The sequence below is a fragment of the Panthera leo genome, chromosome D1, assembly GCF_018350215.1.
Source record: "Panthera leo isolate Ple1 chromosome D1, P.leo_Ple1_pat1.1, whole genome shotgun sequence".
Classification (NCBI taxonomy): Eukaryota; Metazoa; Chordata; class Mammalia; order Carnivora; family Felidae; genus Panthera; species Panthera leo.
Window position 1 is genome coordinate 101,699,692 of NC_056688.1, and position 21,903 is coordinate 101,721,594.

General features: G+C 41.6%; 1 protein-coding gene and 1 pseudogene across 2 annotated transcripts in view; one reads left to right on the forward strand and one right to left on the reverse strand.

Annotated features, from left to right (window-relative positions):
• Positions 1 to 21,903, reverse strand: part of LOC122200008 (olfactory receptor 1009) — a 32,070-nt gene that overhangs the window by 7,958 nt on the left and 2,209 nt on the right. The window lies entirely within an intron of this gene.
• LOC122201331 lies at positions 4,462 to 7,194 on the forward strand (annotated as a pseudogene).

Genomic DNA, 21,903 nt, shown 5'->3' on the forward strand with positions numbered 1-21,903 from the left:
CTCTCTCTCTCTCTCTTCCTTTCTCTCTCTGCCCCTCCCTCACTTGCTCTCTCTCTCAAAATAAATAAAGTTGAAAATGAATAAAGAGGGGCGCTGGGTGGCTCAGTCGGTTAAGCGTCCAACTTCAGCTCAGGTCATGATCTCACGGTCTGTGGGTTCGAGCACGGCTTCCGGCTCTGTGCTGACAGCTCGGAGCCTGGAGCCTGCTTCGGGTTCTGTGTCTCCCTCTCTCTCTGCCCCTCCCCTCCTCATGCTCTGTCTCTATCTCTCAAAATTAAATAAACTTAAAAACAAGTTATATAGTTATTCATGTTCTTCAGATATGTCACCTATATGTCTTATAAATAACAATTGCCCTTGCTGTGGCTTCCAGGTTTATGCTCTTAAGAGTAAAACCTAAGTCCTCATTTTAATATAGTTCAGGAAATCAATATTTTTCTTCATGTTTAGCATTTTTGCAGTCTACTTTTTTTTTAATTTTCTACTACACATCATGAAGATATTCTCCAATATCTTCTAGATCCCCTAATTCTTTGCCTTTCACATTTCAATCTCCAAATATTCTGTAATTAATCTTAATGTGTGTTGTGAGATGGGGGTAAAATTCCACTTTTCTTCCCATCTGGACAGCCAATGGATTAAACGCCATTTTTTCTCAATCTTTTCTTTCCCCAATACTTTACTGTGTCACCCTTGTCATAAACGAAGCATCCATATATTGGGTCTGTATATTCTTTAACAATAAAGGTATTAGCATGCATTCATTAATATACTTGGACACTCCACTCTGTTCCACTGGGCCATTAGTCTATTCTTGATCCTGCCTTAATTACTATAGTTTTGTTAAGTAGAGGGAGACCTTCCACCTGGCTTGTTTTTTTCTTTTTTTTTTTTAATGTTTATTTAATTTTGAGACAGAGAGAGACAGAGCATGAACGGGGGAAGAGCAGAGAGAGAGGGAGACACAGAATCAGAAGCAGGCTTCAGTCTCTGAGCCATCAGCCCAGAGCCCGACGCGGGGCTTGAACTCACGGACGGCGAGATCTTGACCTGAGTTGAAGTCGGACGCTTAACCGACTGAGCCACCCAGGCGCCCGTGGCTTGTTTTTTTCAAGATTAAATGAGATATTCTGGGCCCTTTGCATTTCCATATAAACTTCAGAGTCACAGCAATATCTCAGCATGATTTAAGTCTGGATTCACTTTAACATAGCTTCTTCAGTGTTGCAGGACCTACATTGACAGCTTCCTTTCTCATTATAGGAGCGTTATAAGATTCCAACAGACTCACTGATTTACGGTTCCCACACAGACCCACAGGCACCCACTTCCTTACAACCCTCCTGACTTTCCCTTCTCACATACCGAAATACTGGAAGTCAAAATCCCATCTGTTCTGCAAGGTATTGCTTAATTATAACCTCATCCAGGAAGCCTTCCTTGATCCGTTTCAGACAAAAACACTCACTCTTTTTGAATGTTAACAGTATCTTTTGCCTCTCTTCTGTCACTTCGTGTCATATGTAAGAGATGAATCACTGGGTTCTACTCCTGAAGCCAAGACAAAACTATATGCTATCTAACTTGAATTTAAAGAAAAAAGAAAGAAATGCCACCATATATCGTTCTTTGTTCATGCGTGATTCCCCTTCACTAATAAACACTCTAATGGGTCAAGGGTCATATCTTAATGGCTTGAACTGACATCATCAAAAGTCCTACTAAGCATATACCTCTATTTTCTGAGTTGTTGAGAAAAGGAGGATGCTCTTTCCACCGGAAGAACCTTGTAGTCAAGCTAATTTACTCAAAGAGTAATTTGAAATACTGATTTCAAAATGAAAACACATGAAAATTAATGCCAGGTGTTCCTCGGAATCAATGCAAACACTGTTTTCCCAAAGTGCACTGCATGGAGAAGCACAAGCGATTGCCTTTGGCGGTTTTACATCAAATTATTTTTAGTTATATCATTTTACAGAACTTACCAGGATTGTCTTCCTAAATAATAACTCTCTACATCATGCTGTTGTTATTTTTGTCTGGAATAAGCAAACGCGAACCCAGAGAAATACTGAGGGGGATAAAGAATGGTAAGCCTTGTGCCAATAATGGCCTTCCTCTGACTGTGTGACAAGACCGGAGCTTGGGGGACTCAGAATGCGGTCCAGCAGTACCTGCATCATTTAGAAGATGCCTTGATCTGAAGCGTGTGGTTCAGGCTCCCTGAAGCCTCCAATTCTCCAGCTATAAGATGAAGCAAGTAACTCATACCACAAATGGAAACTGTATTCAATGAAATATTTGCAAAACACATAGCATGGATCCTCAGCAAATGTATCAAAGAGTCTTATTATTAAAGAATATTCTGTACTAATGTGTGCTTTCAAATTATATTAGCGTAAAAACAAAACAAAAAAAAAACACAACGGAGGGCCCAGGGGAAAAAATACATACACACACACACACACCACAAATCAACAAGGACAAGCTTCAATGTCAGTTCTTCCCCTTGCAGAATACCGTTCTTCGGGATAGGCTTTTATTGTGAGAATATCGTTGTGGGTGGCAGAATTTCCAAAATGATCCTCTAAAGATCCATAATCTTTGCCCTGATCCCTGGAGTCTCTGCATATGATGAAATACCACTCATATGATTATGTTACACTATGAGACACAGTTAGCCTTCAAAGAGACATGACCCTAGATGAGCCGGTGGGTCCCAAGCTTTCTCCAGCTGAGAGCAGAAGAGTCAGAGAGGCTGGAAATGTGGGAAGGGCTAGATGAGTCACTGCTGGTCTGAAGCTGGAGGGACCGCAGAAGGAAGGCAGGCAGTCCTAAGGAGATGAGAGAGGCTCCTGGCCGACAGCCCCTGGGGAACCAGGCACCACAGTCCTACAACCACAAGGACTGAATTTTCTCAAACACATCAGTAAGCTTGGAAACAAGTCCTCCCCACAGCCTCCAGAAAGGAGCCAGGCCCTGCCAACATGTTTATTTCAGCTTTGTGAGACGCTGATCCGAGAATCAGACCACTATGGACCCGGAAACGAGGCCCAGGGAAAATGAGAGGCAGTACATTTGTGTGGTTAGGACTTACCAGCTTTGTGGCCATTTGTTATGCAGCAGTAGAAACTGACTACCAGAGCAAGTTCATCTTTAAAATAATGGAAACAGCCGTATTTTACTTGAGTGCATATCTATAATAACAGAGACATCAGAGGTGACAATTCTGGAAAGCACATAGTATGCATCCTCTTACACTGTGGAAGTTCAATCAATGATATTTGTTATCAGGACTATTCCACAAGTGGAATTATGCTGGTTCTCAAAACAGAATCATTTAAGCATGACTGAGTGCCTCAACTAATATTTAAATAGAAATAAAACACCAATTTAATCTATTCCCCTTCTCCTGAGGTATGCTAAATCACTCATGCTAAGCTTAGATTTGATTGAAGAAATTATTACAGAAAAGAATAATAACTATTGCATACTTTGTTGTCGAAGAAAAATTAAATAATATATCAGAGTTTCAGCTGCAAGCAAGAGACTTGGAAAATTCACCAGAAGTATATGAGGTAGATCCGAACATCACCTGGACAAAAACCTGGACAGCTCTTGGGTGTCCTGGTAGCAGAGACCGTAGGTCTACTCAGGGGACCATGGTTGACGTGAATGTCCTCCAGCCGTTTATCTGGCATTGTGTCATTCTCCTTACAACTCAATAGCCAAGAGAAATAGTTTAAGTTGACGTTGTACACCTATAACTTGCTGTGGGAAGTCAGTTATAATGCTTCCAAGACTTCTATCTGTAATTGAGATATTATACCTCTAAAATGATATCAGGTACTACTGTAAATATAAATAGAATAAGTTCTTATTCTTATTCTTATTACTATTGCATGCATGCTCCATGTAAAGTCATACATTTATTTATGTGCATGTGTGTGCTATTCAATTCTGATGCATTTTGTCATTTGCATATAAGCCATAATCCGTGGAAAGAAACACAACCAGAGTTGATCGCTGAACCTATGTCTGTCAACATATAATATTCACTGAATAAAAGAATATAGTATTGACCATATATTTGTCATTCGATCAACAACCATACACTGAGCACCTACTATGTGCCAGGCTGGGGCGTCAGGCATAAAGTGATGGCCATGAGCATCCTTCTCTCATGAATATCATCGTCTACAGGGAGAAACACACAATAAGCAAACAAGTAGGTAAATAATATTCAGGTGCTTTTAAGTACCTTGAAAAATAATAATGCAGAAAAGGTAAGCGGTTGAGATATGGGAGGAGCAGAGAATTATTTTAGGTAAAGAGGTCCTGATGGCCTGTTTGATGACACGACATTTGAGCAGAGACTCAAAGGAAGTAAAGACTGACCTGCAACACTGCCCTAGGATGAGGAAATGGAAAATGGAACAGCCACATAAGACCCCAAGAATGACTGAAGAAGTTCCATGGAGGAAGTTTCTGGACGGTGCACACACCACTGAAGGGGACTGTGGCCTGAGCGGTGTGCTCTCCCCTCCCCCCCCCCCAAAAGCAATCAGATTGTACTACCATGAGGTACCATGACAATCTGCTCAGATTTTTGTATGGTCCTGCTTTCATGGCACAGGAAGGTCTGGGGTGACTAGGAAATAGACCATCATCAATCCAGCATAAAGTGCCCGGAAGATCTTACAAATCTATGCAGCAAAGAGTCCCCTGGTGAAAGATACCTATTTTAATCTATTCTCCAAAGTGATCACTTTTGTCGGCACTCAAAGCCTATAATAAATCACTTTTCCCAAGGCGCCTGCGTGGCTCAGTCGGTTAAGCATCTGACTCTTGATTTCCACTCAGATCATGACCTCAGCATTTCTGAGACTGAGCCCTGCGATGGTCTCCACAGTGACAGCAGGGAGTCTGCTTGGGATTCTGTCTCTCCCTCTCTCTCTGTGCCTCCCCTGTTCGCACTCAAACACTGTCTATCTCTCAAAATAAGGAAACTTTAAAAAATAAATAGATCACTTCTCCACGAAAAAGCATTACATTCCCAAATCCTACATCATATAAAGGAATGAAAAAGGTATCCTGAGGGTCAGGATCAATGAGCTTGCAAACTCTCCTTGTGTGCTAGAATACCCAGAAGCCTCTGTTACTACTGTGTGGGGCCCTTTCTCCTTTTATGATCCAAAGAGTGACCTCTAGACTCCATGGAAAGCCATGTATAAAAACAAATTTTTTCATCTTTCCCAACCTCTATTCTATTTAAAGAGGCTTTCTTTTACTACCCTTGCTAAAATATGCTCCTTTATACCCTCTCTTAATTCTTTCCTTACCTTTGCCACAGAAATCATCATGGATGGATATGGAAACGTCTTTTATTTATTTTTGTTTTTAATTTTTTTTAAACATTTATTTATTTTTGAGAGACAGAGCGAGACAGAGCATGAGTGGGGGAGGGGCAGAGAGAGGTGGGTACACAGAATCCAAAGCAGGTTCCAGGCTCCGAGCTGTCATCACAGAGCCCAATGTGGGGCTCGAACCCACGAACCGCGAGATCATGACCTGAGCCGAAGTCGGACGCTCAACCGACTGAGCCACCCAGGCGCCCTGGAAATGTTTTTTAATCTTTTTGCTTTTCTTGCCACTATACTAGCCTGTAATCTCCAGGTGGACTTTGCCTCTGTCAAGGTGAATAGTACCCAGTAAAATGCAGATGCATAAGAGACATATGTAAAAAATTGCTTAATTATTGACTGTAGTGTTCTTTGACTCCCATTTCCTCTTTATTAAATAGCATTTTGACCACGTCATTACCCAACACAGACACAAAAACTGGGCTAAAGCATAGTGAAAAGCAAGCAAGACAAGCCAAAATATTTTAGGGCCTTAGAAACGACTGACATCTTTCAAAGTCAGGGGACTAAAATAAATGCATTTCAAAGAAACCCTTCAAAGAAAGACAGAGTGTGGTTCTCAGTGAGTCTCAGAGTTGCACCAAAACATGGTTTATCCCGTCATTTCTTAGATTTGTTGCTACAGTCCAGAAAATGAAACACAGAAGTATAGTTGAAAGAATATTGTACCCGAAGAAAATAAAAGTGTGACCCAAGTTACGAGCTCATGGGCACTGATGCCTCATGTGCGCCAGGCTGAACAACCATACGAATAGAATTCACACCCTGCCTATGACACAAAAACCAATAAATCACAATAGCATAACTGATGCTCTTTAATAAAGAATTGCAATGCATTCTGCATTTCACATGCGCAATCATAGAATTATAGTGACAAAATCTCAGTAAGCTACTATATGAGCAGAGAGGATCGTGGATGTGAAAGGCCTTTGTAAATCATCTACTCCAAATACGAAGGTAGTATTAAAGAGTGCTACGGCTACATACTTCCTGAATAATTCACTTTTTTATCATTTTGTTGGTATACAACTGACATATCACATTGTATGTCCAAGGCATACAACATAATTTTATGAATATATATATATATATATATATATATATATATTCTTGTGAAGAGGCTGAATTTCTTCTATTGGGTCTCACAAACCCTCTTCATCAGCCGATTTGTCTTCTTTGTCATCCTTCTGCCTATTTCATCACACTGAGGGGTAACTTGGGGATACTCACTCTCATACGCATTGATCCTAGACTACACCCCTACTTACTTTTTTCTCAGCTGCTTGTCCTTTGTGGATATTTGTTCCTCTTCCCCCATTGCCCCCAAGATGCTCTGTGATACCTTCGCAGAGGAAAAAAAGGCGTCTTTTTCACAGCTTCTGCTGCACAGCTGTGGCTCTTTGGTCTTTTTGTAGTAGCTGAATGTTTCCTCCTGGCTCCCATGGCATATGACCGGTATTTGGCCATCGGTAAGCCCGTGTTGTAGGCACTCATTATGTCCCAACAGGTCTGTGTGCCGCTGGTTACAGGGCCTTATGTCATGGCTCTTCTAAGCAGCATGACCCATATGACATTGACTTTTTGCTTGCCCTTCTGTGGTCCAAGTATCATCAATCATTTTCTCTGTGATATTCCCCCTCGGCTTTCTCTTGCATGCACAGACACCTTCTTAATACAGTTTACGTTTTTCTTTGTGGCTGGATCTGTAGGAATCCTCAGTGGCCTGACCTTGATGGCCTCCTATGTAGTACCATCGCCTGAACTATAAGATAGTCTTGGAACTGGGCTCCTGCTCTGTTTCTTCCTGCCCGTCCCCATCTCTGCCATCCATCATCACCCTCACTTTTCAAACACCATCACCAGTGTGGCCTTAATGCATATCTCTAAGCAGGTCACTTTTCTGCTTAAAAGTCTCTCTATCTCCCCATCCAGTCAAGGCCCCAGGAGAAAGCCATGGCTCCAGTCTTCCTTCCAAATCTTTCCTGATTCAGTTCCAACCTACTCTTCCAGGGTCTTCCATCATCCTCCCCTAACACACACTAAACCCTAATAGCACCTGTTTGCTCAGCCTTCCCAGAGCGCGGTTCACTTCTAGAAAAACTCAAATGTAAGTTCCCTCCCTCTGCTGCAGTCTATCCACACTCCAGTCTGCTTGTTCAAGTTCATCCATGCTTACAATTTGAACTCAGAACTTGTTACTCTGTAGGACCTCCCCACATGTCCGTGCCCTGTGGCCCTGGTAGGTCCTATCCCTCTTTCCCCCAGGCTTTCATGTTATCTTTTCCAAAAAGCACCTGCAGTTCTCTTAATTCTAATGTATCCATTCTTCTCCCCAGTAGGTTTGTGAATTCCTGGAAGATGGGAACGCTGTCTTGCTCATGCTTATATTGTTGCCTGGATGTAAATAGTTAAAGAAGCCTGCTAGGTCTCTCAAATGCACCATAGCTAAAGTAGGACCCCTGATTCCACCCCTCCACCCCGCCTCTCTGTCATTACCCTGAGCGGTTCTGTTATTCCCGTCTTCCTCTTCTTGGTAGACAACACTGCCATCCACCCAGTTGTTCAAGCTGCAAACTTGAGTCTCATCCTTGATTCCTCTCCCTCCCTTCCCCCATCCTAATCCAGCCCATCACCAAATGAGCTCTACCTCCAAATCCATTCAAATTTGTCCACTTCCCTTCACCAACCCTGCCCTCCTCTTTCCTGGACTGCTGCAATGAGTCCCAAATGATCTCCTTGCATCTGTTCATGCTTCCCTGCACTCTGTTCTCCTCTCTGAGACGACAATGTTATTTAAAAATGTGCATCATGGGGTGCCTGGGTGGCTCAGTCAGGTAAGCGCCAGACTTCAGCTCAGGTCATGATCTCATCGTTCGAGAGTTTGAGCCCTGTATCGGGCTCTGTGCTGACAGCTCAGACCCTGCAGCCTGCTTCAGATTCTGTGTCTCCTTCTCTCTCTCTTCCCCTCCCCTGCCTGCACTCTCTCTATCTCTCTCAAAAATAAATAAACATTAAAAAAATTTTTTTAAATGTACATCACTTTATATCACTAACTGACATGAAACCCTTCAAACATCTCCTATCACGTAGAATAATACATAACCTCTTATTCTGGTTTACAGAGCTTTGCACACTTAACCTCTCCAATCACATATCATGCTAGTCCCCCTGGTGCTCATACCACATCTTCAGCCACAGTGACCTTCTCTTAATATACTAAACTTGTTCCTGCCCCAGGGTCTTTGCACTGCAACCTCTACCCACAATAGTATTCTTCTGATCTTCATATCTTTAATTATAATTTCAAGTTTAGCTTAAGTATGATTTCCTCAATCTGAATGATACTCACCCAACCATTCTATTATATTGTTCTACTTTAAAGTTATTTTTTTTAATTTTTTTTAACGTTTATTTATTGTTGAGAGACAGAGAGACAGAGCATGAGCAGGGGAGGGGCCGAGAGATGGAGAGACATAGAATCCCAAGCAGGCACCAGGATCCGAGCTGCCAGCACAGAACCCGACACGGGGCTCCAACTCACAAACCAGGAGATCATGACCTGAGCGGAAGTCGGACGCTCACCCGACTGAGCCACCCACGCGCCCCTGTGATGTTCTACTTTGCATTCTACTTATCGCTATCTGATTAATTATTATAATTAATTACAATATTAAGAATATAATTACAATAATAAGAATATTACTGTCACTATAGTGAATTTTGTATCTATTGTGTACCAGGCTGTTATACGGTAGAAAAAGGGGGGATAATAATAATAATAATAATATTCTTATAGGGCTTGGCACGGATAAGAGATGATTCACATAGAGTGTTTGCTTTGCTGAAGCTCTTACTATCACCCGTTTGCCCAATGTCTGAAGCTTGGCAGGGCTGGACGCAGATATCACTGCCTTTAATGCTGGGCTCTTACCACCCTGTGGGAAAACTGGTAATACTCTGATTTATGTCTTATGATATTAATATCATCTCAGAAGATTTTGTTGTATTAGTGTCCTCATTGTGTCTCTTTTTCATCCTTCTCTTCTAAAACAATATGTGCCTGTATTTCAAAGGCATCTTATAGCTAGCAGATAGTTGTATTTTGCTGTTTTACTGGCCTGTCAATAATCTGTTTCCTAACTGGAAGTTGTTGGTTGATTTTTTTTAGCTATGTTTTTAAAGTTACTTTCTTAGTGGCTAATTCAAGATTAATACTAACTTAATTTGGGTAAAATGTAATACATTTTCTTCCATGTAACTCCCTATACTTCTCCTTCTTTGTGCTATAATCGTCATATATATGACATTTAGATGTGTTACAATCCAACATCTCAGTGTTGGATTCATTATTAGTTGTTAACGTAATTATTTATTTACATAATTTTATGCCTTTTAAAGAAATTAAAATAAAAGAGAAAAATATATGTAGACTATTTTTTTATATTTGTCCACATAGTTACAGTTTTTCATGCTCTTTGTTTTATTATTATTATTATTATTATTATTATTATTATTTGCAGATGCTAATTCACAGTATGGTGTCCTTTCTTTTCACCCAAAGGACAACCTTTAATATTTCTTGTAAGAAGGATCTGCTAGCAATGAGTTCTCTCAGTCTTTATTTTTCTGGAAATGTCTTTATTTCTCCTTCAATAATGGAAGCTGTTTACAGGATTACATAATTACTGGTCACAGGTTTGTTGTTCTTTTCTTTTAGTATCTTGAATATGTCTTTCCGCTACCTTTTGGCCTCCATTGTTCCTGATGGGAAACCCGTCATTAATCAAATTGTTTTTCCTTTGTAAGTGATGAGGTAAATCACTTCTGTTGATTTCAAGACTTTCTCTGTCTCTGGCGTTTGGTCATTTGAGTACGATGTGTTTAGGTGTGAGTACCTTTGTGCTTCTCCTTTTGACATGCCCTGGGGAGTTTGCACACTATTTCCACGAATATTTTTTCGGACCCTTTTTCTCTCTCCTTTCCTCCTGGAATTCCTAACAGGAACTGCCCTGTTACGTTGCTTCGCTACCTGACCCCATGGACGTATAGGCCGTATAGGACCTCTATTCTTCCGGAACTTTTCTATTTATGTGCGATTGTATGTATGTGTACAAAATTTCATTTTTTCCCTCCTCAGTGAATGATGTGGCACCATTATAGTATTCTGTACTTTGCCTTTTGTGATTTGTTTTGTTTTTAAGTTTACCTCTTGGACGGCAAACAGGAACGTCCCCGGCCATTCCTCAGACAGAACTTAACCTCCTTTTTCAAACGTGCACTGAGTAGCTATCGTGAGCGAGGCCCACATGCAGTCAGTGCCTGCTATGGACGCATGAAGACAGCTTTCTGTGCAGACATACAAACGACTGCCACGCAAGGCGGATGGTGGCAAGTGGAAGAGGGGGGCAGAGAGTGTTCTGGGAAGCACTGGAGAGAGAGACGGAGGGAGGGAGAGAGAAAGAGAGAGAAACGACGTGATTTCTGGCTTGAGACGGGTCAGGAAAGTCCTCATGGTGTTGGTGACATATGAGTTAGATCAGGAATGGAACAGAGGAGAGGTCTTTTGGAAAAGGCTGTTCCAGGTGGAGAGAACAGGTGGACAGACACAGACAAGGGCCTGGGTGGGGAAGAGAAGCTGGCTTGAGCATCCTGTGTGGATAAGAAACTGGTACAGGAGGCACAGACCAGGTGGCCATGGGGTTAAGCGCCAGTCCCAGGAAATGAGCAAGGACTGAGGACTTTCCTAAGATTTCTGCTTGTCAGGGGTCTGTTGCAAGATTCAAAGGACTGGATTCATAGATTAGAGGTACTTCCCAGAGGAAACCCTCTCATCCTAAGCGCAAATCTCAATCAATTTGTTTGTTGTAGGGGCGTCTGGGTCGCTCAGTTGGTTAAGCTGCCGACTTCAGCTCAGGTCATGATCTTGCGGTCTGTGGGTTCGAGCCCTGCATCGGGCTCTGTGCTGACAGCTCAGAGCCTGGAGCCTGCTTCAGATTCTGTGTCTTCCTCTCTCTCTGCCCCTCCCCTGCTCACTCTCTGTTTCTCTCTCAAAAATAGACCTTAAAAAAATTAAAAAATAAATACATTTGTGGTAGAAACTTCCCTCCCTTTCCTACTACTTTCATTTGGTTCCATTTCCCTCATTTGTTTTTTCTCGTCCCTGTTCCATGATGTCTCCTGCTGTAGGTGAGAGTATGGAGACAGTAAACATCCCCAGCAGAAGACAGGGGCCCTGTGTAATATGCTGTGCATTAAAGGAAAATAATTTTTAAAAAGGGGGGGTTGCTTATAAACTTAAAGAGGATTAGCCCCTTATCAAAGAATAAGTTCAAACTTCTAAATGGTTTAGAGAAGTAATGCATATAAAGGACTGCCTGAAAGCTAGTCATCTATCATTTTTTAGTAGGCTTCATGTCCAGCACAGGGCTTGAACTCATGACCCTGAGATCAAGACCTGAGCTGAGATCATGAGTCTGATGCTTAACCACCTGAGCTACCCACACGTCCCATCCATCCTGTATATTAAATACATTTTAGATACTGCTAATTTTTAGGTTATCTCGATCGTAAAAAAAAACTTCAAACTATGTTTTCCAAGTGCACAGAGAATTGTTTCTACTGCATTGTACCCTTAAGTCATACTCCTGGTCTTCTAGGAACAGACAAAAACAGCACTAAAGCTCACATTAGTCTGTTTGCTGAAGGGATTTTGTTAAGGATACCGCATTTGACATTAATCAGTGCCCCCTCAGGAGCTTTTTCCTTCAGGGCTTACTGCCGGGAGAAGTTTTGTTTGCCCTGAAGATCTGATACGTTTTCTTCTCGTGAACATTGAGAATCACGTGACTGATTCCATTTCCCCTTTTTGCTTTGGCAACCAGGAAGCTCAGTGCCAAATTCATTATTTACTTAGTGACTGCAAAGAACCTAAGTGACCTGCATCCTAATGTAGTTCTTTGTTTTTTGCTCTCGAACTGACCTTCTCTAATTTATATTTTCTTTGGTCTAGGTTATTATTTGCACACACGCAGACACACACACATATCACACACACGCAGACACACACAGTTCTTTTAAGGCGTAAGAATGGAGCACGGATAAATGAAACAGGAACCTAATGCACATTAAACTGTCAATTGTTCTTATCTTTCTATATTTGCTTCCAGTTTTAGCCTTACACACACACACACACACACACACACACACACTTATTTCCACATACTTAAATTCAAATCATCATTAGACACAAGATTAGAACAAGATTTATTTTTTTAATGTTTATTTATTTTTGAGAGAGAGATAGAGTGCAAGTGGGGAGTGTGGCAGAGAGAGAGGGAGACACAGAATCCAAAGCAGGCTCCAGGCTCTGAGCTGTCAGCAGAGAGCCCAATGCAGGGCTCGAACTCATGAACCATGAGATCGTGACCTGGGCTGAAACTGGATGCTTAAACGAATGAGCCACTCAGGTGCCCCAGAAGTTATTTTTTTAAAGGCACCTGCCTCCCCTCACCGTGTCCTTCTGGAATTCCTACTTCTTTTCCAGCTGGCGATTCTCCTGTCTACATTCAAAGACCACTATTGCAGGCAAACTTACTATCTGCCTATGTGATTCATTTCTGGAAAGTTCTGATCTATTGAGCCATTTCACTTCATCTTTGATCCTACCCCGATGGACCATAGAGTAAATGTGAATTCTTCTTCCATAGTTGGTAGTATTTGAAGTAGGTTATTATATCCCCCACGAGATTTTTTTCTTTTTACCACAAACTTCAAGTATTCTGCAAATGATATAGCCATGAGCTCTGTCATTGGTTATCTTGGTCACTTTCTTCCAAACACAATCCTATTCTGTTGATTTCCTTTTTAAAGTAAGTTTAAGAGAATTAAACTCAAAACTCTCAAAGCATCCTTGCCCCTCACTCTAGGTACATATTAGCTCTCTGTGGAGTCAGATTGTAACTCACAACGGACTTCCTGCTAGTCAGAGTCCCTAAACCCTTTCTGCACGTACCAGAGTAAGTTCTCTTTTCTCCAACCTGTTTTTGGGCAATTAGTCTTTTTGAATGTAAGTGAAAGGTCTTCCATTGCCATCATCAACTTTCACCTTGGTATGTATAAACCATACCTTAGAACTTGGCAAAATTAGTCTAGATTTTTGTCCCATCATCCAAGATATTTGCTCCCCTTCTTGGCTTTTCGCCATTCACAGATTTGATGGTCTGACCTTTACATCACCGCTTGATGCAGGGATAAAAATCTTACGGTGAGCAAAGCCAGGAGCCCTGGTGTGTGTTAGCAGGGACCTTCTTCTAGGCTAACACTGTTCTATTTTTAAGATAGTATTCTGTCTGCACCATTATTTGCCATTAATCTTCAAACTATCATCCAAAATAAAATTTAGTAACCATCTACTGAGGACAAATTATGCGTCAGGCATTGTACTAAAAGATCTTGCATTATTTGAATTTGTTCTTCACTGAATCTCAGAGACAAAAATGCCAGATAGAACAAGGCCAAGACCCTCATGCCTGACATGGTTTGCTGGTTTGTGTGGAACCTGAAAAAATTAGGTTCTAATGCTGTTGATATTAAACTTAGCATTTAATTTTTTTAACCTTTAGTCATATTTTGATAGAGACAGAGTGTGAGTGGGGAGGGGCAGAGAGAGAGGAAGACACAGAATCCGAAGCAGGCTCCAGGCTCTGAGCTGTCAGCACCGAGCCCCACGTGGGGCTCGAACTCACGGACGGTGAAATCGTGACCTGAGCTGAAGTCGGACGCTTAACCGACTGAGCCACCAAGGCGTCCCGATAAATTTAGTATTTAGTACTCAATGCATACTGACACTAAAATGAAATTGGTTGGGGATGCCAAAAATAGTGAACTTTCACCTTCAGCCTTCAGCTATCAGGTTCAGCTGGAAAGAAGAGTGGGATTAAAGATGATATGAATTGCTGGAAAAAAAAGCCAGAAAGATTGTCTCAAGAAGGCAAGATGTATTTGAGATTTTACATATTTTTTTCATTTTGGAGAAGACAATCCTCTTCATGACATGCAAGTTAATTTCCCAACGCAGGCTTTTGAAATATTTTAGAGACAGAAATGCATTATCTACACAAATAGGGGATCGCCTTTAAGCTCTCTCTGGCTACTCAGCCAGTTTCTGATGGAGCTGGAATCGGACATTTGTTCTTTTCTCCAACAATGAAGCCCTCATTTCTCCATCTTGCCTGAGAAGCTAATGTGATTGGTTTTGAAAATGCCTTGTTGGAGTCCCAAGGCACCACTTTGTGCTTCATTTTTTTCTTAGGTAGCATGAGGTCACACAGACATTTCCAGAATCAGCGGAGTCTGGGAGTTCACCATTGTCTCTCTTTATGAAGTATTCCATCTGAGTTAATCGACCACTGTTTATTTAGCCATTCCCCTATTGTTGGCCATTTGGGTTCTTTCCAATTGCTAATTATTACAAATGGTCTTTGAGGACTGGTAAGTGCTAGACAGATGTAGGGCTCGCTCATTATTCTTTTGTTATCACACTCCCAGGATGCAGGCATTTTTCTGTCTTCCTGACCTTCTTCTTCCTAATGGCACTCTTATAAAAGCACCAAAGATCTGAAAACACATGCTTTATTAAATCATCCAAGGCTGCACTATTAATTTCTTTTTCTCTTCAAGTTCAATACAGAAGTCTAAAACTTGTAGGTCTGCGTCTGCACTTCTTCACGGAGTTGCTAATCAAATCCTAGAGTTTTCCATCCCACCTTTGTTATGCTTCACTTTCAAGTAAATTCATTTCAGTTCCCCAACCCATCCCTCATTTTTTAAAAGTAAAAAGCAAGGATAAATATAAATTAAGTGGCTTAATATTCTAAATGAAATATTTGCCCAGGAAACCAAAATATGAACATATACATATTGAATGAAGATTTACTTTCAAAGATCTCATATGGAATACATATTTACTGTACAAAAGTTGGAAGAATATTTAAAAGTAAGTAAAAGGGAACAAAAAGGTTACATCCCGTTTTCTCAGAGCTCCCACTACTAAGATCTTGGTGGATTCCCTTCTAGTTTTCTTTTCCGCTGCAGAATTTTTTTCTTTGCAGAGCTGTTTTGAAAAGTTTTCAAAGTTTAATTCATTTGAAAGTATCTTTAGGCTGTGTGAAGGTGGAGAGACCATGGGATGGGGTCAGGACCCCTTAGGTGGGGTCATTTCTCAGGGCCAGTCCCGCACTGATCTCATTTTACCTGAGTGACCTTGGGCGAGTCCTATAAACCCCTGCTTCTCAGAATAGGGTGTCTCCCTGAATCCCAATCTCTGGGGAAGGCTGTTACAAAGTTACATTCTTGTATGGCACAAGGGACTTAATGAATCACAAACAGAAGTGAGAACTGCTGCCCTACCCTGTCTGGTAGATTTCTTTCTAAATCAAACTGGATGTGGGGTTTGGGCTGGGTCATCCAGGGTAGGAGTTCTTATCACAGGGCTCCCCTGGATGGGGGGTGAACTTCAGGGATCTGAGAATCCTGGGAACTTGGCTGTAGGTTTTCGTCTTTCCCGTGTATGCATTTTGTGGACAGACTGTCTATATAGCTTTAAAGTTTATAGATTTATCAGAGAGCTCCTTACTCAGCAAGATATCTGAGCCTTCCTTCATTGATCTAAGATCTCTTCCAGAAATCCCTCTGTCATGGTCCTCTGATGGCTGCAAGAAGTACCATGTTGTCCCCGTGAACATCCTCCTTCTTCCACTGTGGCCAGAAAAGGCGTGAGACTCTCCTCTTTCATTAGTTATGTGGCCTCAGGCCAGTTGCACAGCCCCTTGCGATAATTTCCCTCCGGCAGAACTTACTAGTAGCAATCATATTTTATTTCATACCTGCTATTTTTTTTTTTTTTAATATATGAAATTTACTGTCAAATTGGTTTCCATACAACACCCAGTGCTCATCCCAAAAGGTGCCCTCCTCAATACCCATCACCCACCCTGCCCTCCCTCCCACCCTGCCCTCCCTCCCACCCCCCATCAACCCTCAGTTTGTTCTCAGTTTTTAACAGTCTCTAATGCTTTGGCTCTCTCCCACTCTAACCTCTTTTTTTTTTTTTTCCTTCCCCTCCCCCATGGGTTTCTGTTATGTTTCTCAGGATCCACATAAGAGTGAAACCATATGGTATCTGTCTTTCTCTGTATGGCTTATTTCACTTAGCATCACACTCTCCAGTTCCATCCATGTTGCTACAAAAGGCCATATTTCATTTTTTCTCATTGCCGCGTAGTATTCCATTGTGTATATAAACCACAATTTCTTTATCCATTCATCAGTTGATGGACATTTAGGCTCTTTCCATAATTTGGCTATTGTTGAGAGTGCCGCTATAAACATTGGGGTACAGGTGCCCCTATGCATCAGTACTCCTGTATCCCTTGGATAAATTCCTAGCAGTGCTATTGCTGGGTCATAGGGTAGGTCTATTTTTAATTTTCTGAGGAACCTCCACACTGCTTTCCAGAGCGGCTGCACCAATTTGCATTCCCACCAACAGTGCAAGAGGGTTCCTGTTTCTCCACATCCTCTCCAGCATCTATAGTCTCCTGATTTCTTCATTTTGGCCACTCTGACTGGCGTGAGGTGGTATCTGAGTGTGGTTTTGATTTGTATTTCCCTGATAAGGAGCGACGTTGAACATCTTTTCATGTGCCTGTTGGCCATCCGGATGTCTTCTTTAGAGAAGTGTCTATTCATGTTTTCTGCCCATTTCTTCACTGGGTTATTTGTTTTTCGGGTGTGGAGTTTGATGAGCTCTTTATAGATTTTGGATACTAGCCCTTTGTCCGATGTGTCATTTGCAAATATCTTTTCCCATTCCGTTGGTTGCCTTTTAGTTTTGTTGGTTGTTTCCTTTGCTGTGCAGAAGCTTTTTATCTTCATAAGGTCCCAGTAATTCACTTTTGCTTTTAATTCCCTTGCCTTTGGGGATGTGCCGAGTAAGAGATTGCTACGGCTGAGGTCAGAGAGGTCTTTTCCTGCTTTCTCCTCTAAGGTTTTGATGGTTTCCTGTCTCACATTCAGGTCCTTTATCCATTTTGAGTTTATTTTTGTGAATGGTGTGAGAAAGTGGTCTAGTTTCAACCTTCTGCATGTTGCTGTCCAGTTCCCCCAGCACCATTTGTTAAAGAGACTGTCTTTTTTCCATTGGATGTTCTTTCCTGCTTTGTCAAAGATGAGTTGGCCATACGTTTGTGGGTCTAGTTCTGGGGTTTCTATTCTATTCCATTGGTCTATGTGTCTGTTTTTATGCCAATACCATGCTGTCTTGATGATGACAGCTTTGTAGTAGAGGCTAAAGTCTGGGATTGTGATGCCTCCTGCTTTGGTCTTCTTCTTCAAAATGACTTTGGCTATTCGGGGCCTTTTGTGGTTCCATATGAATTTTAGGATTGCTTGTTCTAGTTTCGAGAAGAATGCTGGTGCAATTTTGCTTGGGATTGCATTGAATGTGTAGATAGCTTTGGGTAGTATTGACATTTTGACAATATTTATTCTTCCAATCCATGAGCAGGGAATGTCTTTCCATTTCTTTATATCTTCTTCAATTACCTGCATAAGCTTTCTATAGTTTTCAGCATACAGATCTTTTACATCTTTGGTTAGATTTATTCCTAGGTATTTTATGCTTCTTGGTGCAATTGTGAATGGGATCAGTTTCTTCATTTGTCTTTCTGTTGCTTCATTGTTAGTGTATAAGAATGCAACTGATTTCTGCACATTGATTTTGTATCCTGCAACTTTGCTGAATTCATATATCAGTTCTAGCAGACTTTTGGTGGAGTCTATCGGATTTTCCATGTATAATATCATGTCATCTGCAAAAAGCGAAAGCTTGACTTCATCTTTGCCAATTTTGATGCCTTTGATTTCCTTTTGTTGTCTGATTGCTGATGCTAGAACTTCCAGCACTATATTGAACAGCAGCGGTGACAGTGGACATCCCTGTCGTGTTCCTGATCTCAGGGAAAAAGCTCTCAGTTTTTCCCCGTTGAGGATGATGTTAGCTGTGGGCTTTTCATAAATGGCCTTTATGATCTTTAAGTATGTTCCTTCTATCCCGACTTTCTCAAGGGTTTTTATTAAGAAAGGGTGCTGGATTTTGTCAAAGGCCTTTTCTGCATCGATTGACAGGATCATATGGTTCTTCTCTTTTTTTTTGTTAATGTGATGTATCACGTTGATCGATTTGCGAATGTTGAACCAGCCCTGCATCCCAGGAATGAATCCCACTTGATCATGGTGAATAATTCTTTTTATATGCTGTTGAATTCGATTTGCTAGTATCTTATTAAGAATTTTTGCATCCATATTCATCAGGGATATTGGCCTGTAGTTCTCTTTTTTTACTGGGTCTCTGTCTGGTTTAGGAATCAAAGTAATACTGGCTTCATAGAATGAGTCTGGAAGTTTTCCTTCCCTTTCTATTTCTTGGAATAGCTTGAGAAGGATAGGTATTATCTCTGCTTTAAATGTCTGGTAGAACTCCCCTGGGAAGCCATCTGGTCCTGGACTCTTATTTGTTGGGAGATTTTTGATAACCGATTCAATTTCTTCGCTGGTTATGGGTCTGTTCAAGCTTTCTATTTCCTCCTGATTGAGTTTTGGAAGAGTGTGGGTGTTTAGAAATTTGTCCATTTCTTCCAGGTTGTCCAATTTGCTGGCATATAATTTTTCATAGTATTCCCTGATAATTGTTTGTATCTCTGAGGGATTGGTTGTAATCATTCCATTTTCATTCATGATTTTATCTATTTGGGTCATCTCCCTTTTCTTTTTGAGAAGCCTGGCTAGAGGTTTGTCAATTTTGTTTATTTTTTCAAAAAACCAACTCTTGGTTTCGTTGATCTGCTCTACAGTTTTTTTAGATTCTATATTGTTTATTTCTGCTCTGATCTTTATTATTTCTCTTCTTCTGCTGGGTTTAGGCTGCCTTTGCTGTTCTGCTTCTATTTCCTTTAGGTGTGCTGTTAGATTTTGTATTTGGGATTTTTCTTGTTTCTTGAGATAGGCCTGGATTGCAATGTATTTTCCTCTCAGGACTGCCTTCGCTGCATCCCAAAGCGTTTGGATTGTTGTATTTTCATTTTCGTTTGTTTCCATATATGTTTTAATTTCTTCTCTAATTGCCTGGTTGACCCACTCATTCGTTAGTAGGGTGTTCTTTAACCTCCATGCTTTTGGAGGTTTTCCAGACTTTTTCCTGTGGTTGATTTCAAGCTTCATAGCATTGTGGTCTGAAAGTATGCATGGTATAATTTCAATTCTTGTAAACTTATGAAGGGCTGTTTTGTGACCCAGTATATGATCTATCTTGGAGAATGTTCCATGTGCACTCGAGAAGAAAGTATATTCTGTTGCTTTGGGATGCAGAGTTCTAAATATATCTGTCAAGTCCATCTGATCCAATGTATCATTCAGGGCCCTTGTTTCTTTATTGACTGTGTGTCTAGATGATCTATCCATTTCTGTAAGTGGGGTGTTAAAGTCCCCTGCAATGACCACATTCTTATCAATAAGGTTGCTTATGTTTATGAGTAATTGTTTTATATATCTGGGGGCTCGGGTATTTGGCGCATAGACATTTATAATAGTTAGCTCTTCCTGGTGGATAGACCCTGTGATTATTATATAATGCCCTTCTTCATCTCTTGTTACAGCCTTTAATTTAAAGTCTAGTTTGTCTGATATAAGTATGGCTACTCCAGCTTTCTTTTGGCTTCCAGGAGCATGATAAATAGTTCTCCATCCCCTCACTCTCAATCTAAAGGTGTCCTCAGATCTAAAATGAGTCTCTTGTAGACAGCAAATAGATGGGTCTTGTTTTTTTATCCATTCTGATACCCTATGTCTTTTAGTTGGCGCATTTAATCCATTTACATTCAGTGTTATAGAAAGATATGGGTTTAGAGTCATTGTGATGTCTGTATGTTTTATGCTTGTAGTGATGTCTCTGGTACTTTGTCTCACAGGATCCCCCTTAGGATCTCTTGTAGGGCTGGTTTTGTGGTGACAAATTCCTTCAGTTTTTGTTTGTTTGGGAAGACCTTTATCTCTCCTTCTATTCTAAATGACAGACTTGCTGGATAAAGGATTCTCGGCTGCATATTTTTGCTGTTTAGCACACTATAGATATCGTGCCAAGCCTTTCTGGCCTGCCAAGTTTCAAAGGAGAGATCAGTCACGAGTCTTATAGGTCTCCCTTTATATGTGAGGGCACGTTTATCCCTTGCTGCTTTCAGAATTTTCTCTTTATCCTTGTATTTTGCCAGTTTCACTATGATATGTCGTGCAGAAGATCGATTCAAGTTACGTCTGAAGGGAGTTCTCTGTGCCTCTTGGATTTCAATGCCTTTTTCCTTCCCCAGTTCAGGGAAGTTCTCAGCTATAATTTGTTCAAGTACCCCTTCAGCACCCTTCCCTCTCTCTTCCTCCTCTGGGATACCAATTATGCGTATATTATTTTTTTTTAGTGTATCACTTAGTTCTCTAATTTTCCCCTCATACTCCTGGATTTTTTTATCTCTCTTTCTTTCAGCTTCCTCTTTCTCCATAACTTTATCTTCTAGTTCACCTATTCTCTCCTCTGCCTCTTCAAGCCGAGCCATCGTGGATTCCATTTTGTTTTGCAATTCGTTTAAAGCGTTTTTCAACTCCTCGTGACTGTTCCTTAGTCCCTCGATCTTTGTGGCAAGAGATTCTCTGCTGTCCTGTATACTGTTTTCAAGCCCAGCGATTAATTTTATGACTATTATTCTAAATTCACTTTCTGTTATATTATTTAAATCCTTTTTGATCAGTTCATTAGCTGTTGTTATTTCCTGGAGATTCTTCTGAGGGGAATTCTTCCGTTTGGTCATTTTGGAGAGTCCCTGGCGTGGTGAGGACCTGCAGTGCACTTCCCCTGTGCTGTGGTGTATAACTGGAGTTAGTGGGCGGGGCCGCAGTCCGACCCGATGTCTGCCCCCAGCCCACTGCTGGGGCCACAGTCAGACTGGTGTGTGCCTTCTCTTCCCCTCTCGTAGGGGCGGGATTCACTGTGGGGAGGCGTGTCCCGTCTGGGCTACTTGCACACTGCCAGGCTCATGTTGCTGGGGATCTGGCGTATTAGCTGGGGTGGGTAGGCAAGGTGCACGGGGGCTGGAGGGGCAGGCTTAGCTCGCTTCTCCTTAGGTGATCCACTTCAGGAGGAGCCCTGTGGCAGCGGGAGGGAGTCAGATCCGCTGCCGGAGGTTTGGCTCCGCAGAAGCACAGAGTTGGGTGTTTGCGCGGAGCGAGCAAGTTCCCTGGCAGGAACTGGTTCCCTTTGGGATTTTGGCTGGGGGATGGGCGGGGGAGATGGCGCTGGTGCCTTTGTTCCCCGCCAAGCTGAGCTCTGCCGTCAGGGGGCTCAGCAGCTCTCCCTCCCTTTGTCCTCCAGCCTTCC